General features: G+C 43.9%; 1 long non-coding RNA gene across 2 annotated transcripts; it reads left to right on the plus strand.

Annotated features, from left to right (window-relative positions):
• The first annotated feature begins 1,409 nt into the window (after window positions 1-1,409).
• LOC307199387 lies at window positions 1,410-4,662 on the plus strand. 2 transcript variants are annotated; one of them, XR_013831957.1, is made up of 3 exons: window positions 1,410-1,617; window positions 2,841-2,946; window positions 3,544-4,662. It is a non-coding gene; the product is annotated as an uncharacterized lncRNA (long non-coding RNA). The 2 variants fall into 2 exon arrangements; XR_013831958.1 differs by lacking the exon at window positions 1,410-1,617 and adding an exon at window positions 1,928-2,227.
• The last annotated feature ends 1,065 nt before the right edge of the window (window positions 4,663-5,727 follow it).

Here is a 5,727-nt window from a genome sequence, read left to right on the forward strand (position 1 = left end):
ATTGCCGTTCCCTTAAGTTCTGCTACGTAACTAGAGAATATGCACAGTTCAGATATACATACACCTAGTCTCATTGCAGCCTTTTTGCTGGACTGAGCTGGGACAGATTCAGGTTATATGTGATTTTGTTGTCCAAAAAGAAAAAAAAATGGGAAGGAGATAAATACAGTTTAGAGAACACAATTTCTATTTCAGCATAAATCCATAGTTATTTAGATGTTTCGTTTCTCACTCTCTCTGTCTCCTCATATTTGTTCCACAGTCTCAGATAATGTGTAGCTCAAATGAGGTTACCCTTGACCATTTCACAGCTGCACAAAAGTTGAGTAAGAGGTTACACAAAAGAAAAGGAAAACTGAAGGGGAGAGTTCATCTTGGTTTAAAATGGTTTCAGGCAAGAATGCTAGTGCTGTCTCATTGTGACCAGGCGATGTAGATTGTGCCTCAGGTGGCAGATTGTGGGGTGCCATCATCAGTTAGGAAACTGTCAATTCCTTAATTTATTTTCATCATCTGGATTTTCCTCCTCTGGCACAAAAATGCATTGGTTTATAAGTCCTTGAGAGTCCTAAAGACAAGTTGCAGTAAGCTATCTAATCAGGATGTTGATGGTTCCCAAGGTATTATCTGTGGGCACAGCCTAAACCACTGTTGTCTCCCCCAGAGCAGCAAGAGCACTCATGTGCTATAGGATTTTTTCCCCCCATGGCAAAGGCTTGTGCATATTCCAGGGCAGGCACCTTTGCAAGCCTTTCTACATCATCCCTTCCCACTCATGACGAAGCTGTGTACAGGCCCAGGGACAAAAGGGAAGTAATTTTAATTGCACAAGGGATCACAAGGAACTCCAGGGAATGGGGAAATTATTTTCACAAGCTGTTTGAGTCAGGGAGGTGCATGTGCTTTTGAGAGATGGCATGGCTGTGATTCATAAGGAATACTCTCCTGCCCTCTGGTGTAATGTCCATCCAAAACAAATGCACCTGACAGTGGGATTGTTCTTTGGATCTGCTCACTGTCACAATGTGCATACTTGTCATCCTTTGTACAGCAAAACTATTTGGGCTGTGTTGTAAGAGCTGGGCTGGCCTATAGAATTGTTTTGCTTTGCTTTACAGTACCTTGACATATAAAAGTGCTGCTACTTCTTTTCTACTTGGCTGTTTCTCAACTGTTCTGGAGGCTTGACCACTTTGCTAGGTCTGGGGTCCAGCATCAGGACTCCACTGCCTTCATTGTCTTCCACCAAGGAATGAGCCTGTTTTCTGCTTGGGGGTACTCTACGGCCTGATTGGCATAGATGGCATGTATGGGGTGGGCAATGGACTTGTGGATTGGAGTGCCACGTCCTTGGATCTCCAATTCTATTACTTAGCTTCAAGCCTCTTTTTATTTATGTCCCATTTTGTCTACAGGGCTCTGATCACATACATTGTTTTTGTCTTTGTCATCATTATTGCTGTCTTCTTTTAGTAATTACCTCAAGTGCCTTAAACGAGACACCCTGGATGCCTCCCATCCAGACACTAACAACTCCCAGGTCATTCTTTCAGTGCCTTCTCTATTTAGGCACAGGTTCAGTCATTGAAGGGAAACCATACTTCCTCATGGGGTTTGGTAAGTGACGATTAACTTCAAAGCATGAACATTTTGCTGTTACTCTTCAAACATTCATTTATTTACATGCCCCCTTTTCCACAGTGAACAGTGCCCAAAGCGGCTTACAATAAACATTCAAGATACAGAGCATTGAGATGGAGGAGAGTCAATGTACAAATCAGTAAAACCAAAATGACAACCTCCCCCCCCCACACACAAATTTAGCAAACGTAGAATAAATACAGTGTTGTAAAGGGAATCAGACTTCAATACAAAGCAAAACAAAAGTTAACTGACATTGAAATACCAGATTCTGGTATGACTGCACTCCAAGGAGCCTCAATCACCTGGCTTAAGTTCAGTTCAGCAGTTCAGCAGGCTAGATGGCATTCAGCTGACTCTCACATGGCTGCTGCAGGGGATGATGACAGCAGCAGAAAGGAAATGCTGGGGACGGCAGTGATGGGAAGGCCTCTTTGCCTGCTGCTGGGAAATTCCACCTGCTGGGGCAGGTCTTACTGCACAAGGACATCTCGCTAGGTTAGGTGACATACAGCAAGTACCTACATCTCTCCCCCAGAGGAGACCAGCAGCAGCAAAAGGGAAATGTCCTTGGAGGGCAATGATGGTAAGTCCTCTTCCCAGCCACCTAGCAGAGCACGTGCTTTGAATGCAAGAGGCTTCAGCCTTAAATCCCTGGCTGTATCTTCAAGTATGACTGAGAGAATCCTTGCCTTTGGAAAGAGCCACTGACCATTAGTGTCAACTTTACTGAGCTAGATGGACCAATGGCAAGGCAGATTCCTATGTTCCTGTGTGTATTGATTCAATAGCATGTGAATATGTGTTTGTGAGAAATCCAGCTCATTCATTTCTAAGCCCTTGTCCCTGTTTTCCATTCCCTGTTGCATCTAAGCAATGTTCTTAACATTCCCTTTGGCCAGGGGCATAGGAGCCAAGGCCTGAGGTCCCTTTGCACCCCCCCGCAATAAAATATTTGAGGGGGCTGCTCCCCAAGTTTATGGGCATTGACATTAAAGTCATGTGCAAGCACCATGTCTTGTGATTGAACATGTGGGGTGAGGCTTACCTGTCCCCCATATTTTATTCAAGTTGGCACCTCTGGCCAGGGTGGGGAACCTTAGGCCTAGAAGCCAAATGTGGCCCTCTGGGCCCCTCTGTGGGGACCTTGGAACTCTCTCCAGGCCATTCTCTCACTGACCTTGCTTTGCTTGCTTAAGGGTTTTTGCCTGTCTGGAATGTGTCCTTGAACTCTGATGATGTCTCCAGCTTGCCTGGATATTAGACAAGAAAGGGTTGTGAATATGTGCAGCCTCCTGTGCAAAGGTAAAATTAACATTTGTTGCACCCTCACCACTGGCATGTGGCCCTCAGAAGGTTGTGCAGAATGCAATGTGGCCCTCCATCTGAAAAGGTCCCTCCCCCCCGTCTTAGGCAAGGCAGCTGCCCTTTAGTCCAACAATCCTTGCGTACTCCATATCAAAACTAGGGGCTGAGAAATCCCCCTTAGCTACTCAAAGAGATGAGTTTTGATGGTCCCAAGTCACCTTCAGCTGTACACTTGCTGGTTTGCTGAAAGAGGGAATTAGGTGATTAGAATTACAATGCCAGCATGGAATTGTTCACCGGGGTATTTCTGAGTTCATTGAGGGAGTGAACTATTTAAAAGAGTCTACTATAGCAACGCGTTATCTGTGTATTGCTACATGTATTATAACTGCCTCATAATTTCATCTGATAGCAGCCGCTTCCTGTATTCCTGAGCATTAGTAAAATAAATTTTAACAAATTGCTGGCAAAAATCCACCTCGGGTGTGTTCTATCATTTGGAAATTGCCGCAAGCAGCTATTGACCTACAGTCTAGCACTAGATTGGTGCGCAGTAAATGCCACTCAATAATTCCACTGCCTGGCTAATTCCAGGGGATCATGACTTGCCTGCTTCTGAAAGGCTCGTGGTGGATGAAAAAGTCTGAACTGGCCCTGTGGTGTCTTTGTGCTCTGGTTTCGTTCCAAACTCTTAGCGGGGATAACAAGAACCTCCTGGGCACAGCTGCTTGTCATTCTTCTCATATTTGAATGAAGCTCTGTTGGCACATTTCTGGTTCATCGACTCAAGAAAGTCATGTGTCTTGTCTTTGTGGTCCATGTTTAATGGGGGCAGGTATTCCACTCTGGAGAAGGACACAGGGATGTGTCACATGGCCTGCTTTAAACACCCCAAGCTGGCCACTGCTTTTGGAGGACCCTGCCCAGTGTTGAAGTAAGATTCAGCAGCCAATGTGGCTGATTTTTGTATGTGGCTCTGCGGAGGGGAACATCTTGAACATTGCCTCAGGCAGCCACAAGTCTTGGGCCAGCCCTGATGCAAGAACAGGGCTCTTCTGTAGAGAATATGGAGGAGGGGCTGATTGATAGCAGTCCTGCTGTTGATGTTTCGTTGCGTTCTTCATTGTTGTGCTGTGTTTTTAGAGGGGAGGGGGAGGGTGTTGGTTTTACTATGAATTGAGAGCCAGCTCGTGTGTGAATCTTAAGATGAAAGGGTGGGATAGAATTGTTTTAAATAATGACAGTCCAAAGGGTGTACGTTTTTTCTCTTATGAGTATAATACAGAAACAGGAAGAAAGGCTAAAGGACAGAAAAGACATGGATCTCACCTTGCAAATCTGCAGATAAGGCTGGCAAAATGCTAAAACCACAAGCCACTTGGTAGAGGAAGCAAAACATGACACCTCCTCACAATGTGATTCTCATTCAGCCCCAAGTCATATAAATACTTGTGTGTCCCTTTATAATCCTTGGCTACAGGGCGGCTTCAGTCCTCAAAACCTGATGTCAGAGCCTCTAACAAACCAGTTGTGCTAACAGCTGCAAGATTTGAGACCATGGTGAGGAGCACATAAAATCCCTTTTTAATAAGCTCCTTATTAAAGTGCAAACATATTACTTATTCTTTCTGATGTAATGGATGTTTTATTCCTAGTGGATTTTGCAACACTTATGTTTTTGCTCTCTTGTGCTTTTTTGTGTGGACTGGGTCAGAGGGGTTTTGTTTATTTTTGTTTATTATTATTTTTGCCTCTGAACAAAAATGCTCAAGCACTTATCTCATTGCCTTGTTTTCCTTCCTTGAGATCAGAAGAAAGTTATCTCATTTATGCATGTGCCCAGGGCCTTGGAATTAAAAAGAAGTTTTTGTTGTCTCTGAGAGAGCTGCCATCATCCATTTCCAGGGTTATTCAATAAGTGTGTGGATATATTAATCCCCCACAGGCATACACTGAAGCATCCAAGACATGGGCCTCATTATTTCTTCCACCATTATCATCCCCCTGGATTTGCTTTCAGGCCTTGCTTCCCAGAATGCAAAACTGGAACAGACTTTTTTCTTTTACCCACAGGGATATTGCAAGAGATGAATACAGTATATTGAATACCGTCAGTTGTTTGGTTACTATTGCATACAGTTTGAGCTTCATGTAGAGTTTTTAACCACAATATTCTTTGAACTTTGGAGTGTACCTACAGCACAGGACTTTTTTGAGCAGCCTGAGCCCTGAACTCTAGAGGGTCTTCTAAATTTGATCACTCGGAATCTTGATCCTTGCAGTATTTCAATACATAATTTATTTTCAGTATTGTGTCTTGTGTGTGTGCAAATGAAGGGTTTGCTACTGCATCTTTTATAAATCGCAGTCTAATATTTTAGATAGAACGCCTTGGAACGCCTTGTAAGTCAGAACGTTTTGACTCCTGGAAGTGAGTGTTCCAGTTTGTGAACGTTCTCTGGAACCTGAATGTCTGACACGGCTTCCGATTGGCTGCAGGAGCTGGCACGCTTTGGTTTCCAAATGTTTTGGAAGTCGAACGGACTTCCGGAACAGATTCCGTTCGACTTCCGAGGTACCATTGTACTGCTTTATAGTCCATGGTGTTTATTTGAGTGGACACATGTGCATCATAGCATCTTTGGGTATTGTTCCATATTTTAAATAACAGACTTTAATGGTTCCAATTATTTTTGTGTCCGATGGCTAAAGATGTCTCCTGCAACCTGCACTGGAGATGCCCTGCATTTTTAGATCCTATTTATTCTGCTTAGCATG

Source organism: Podarcis cretensis, assembly GCF_951804945.1.
Source record: "Podarcis cretensis genome assembly, chromosome: 12".
Taxonomy (NCBI): domain Eukaryota; kingdom Metazoa; phylum Chordata; class Lepidosauria; order Squamata; family Lacertidae; genus Podarcis; species Podarcis cretensis.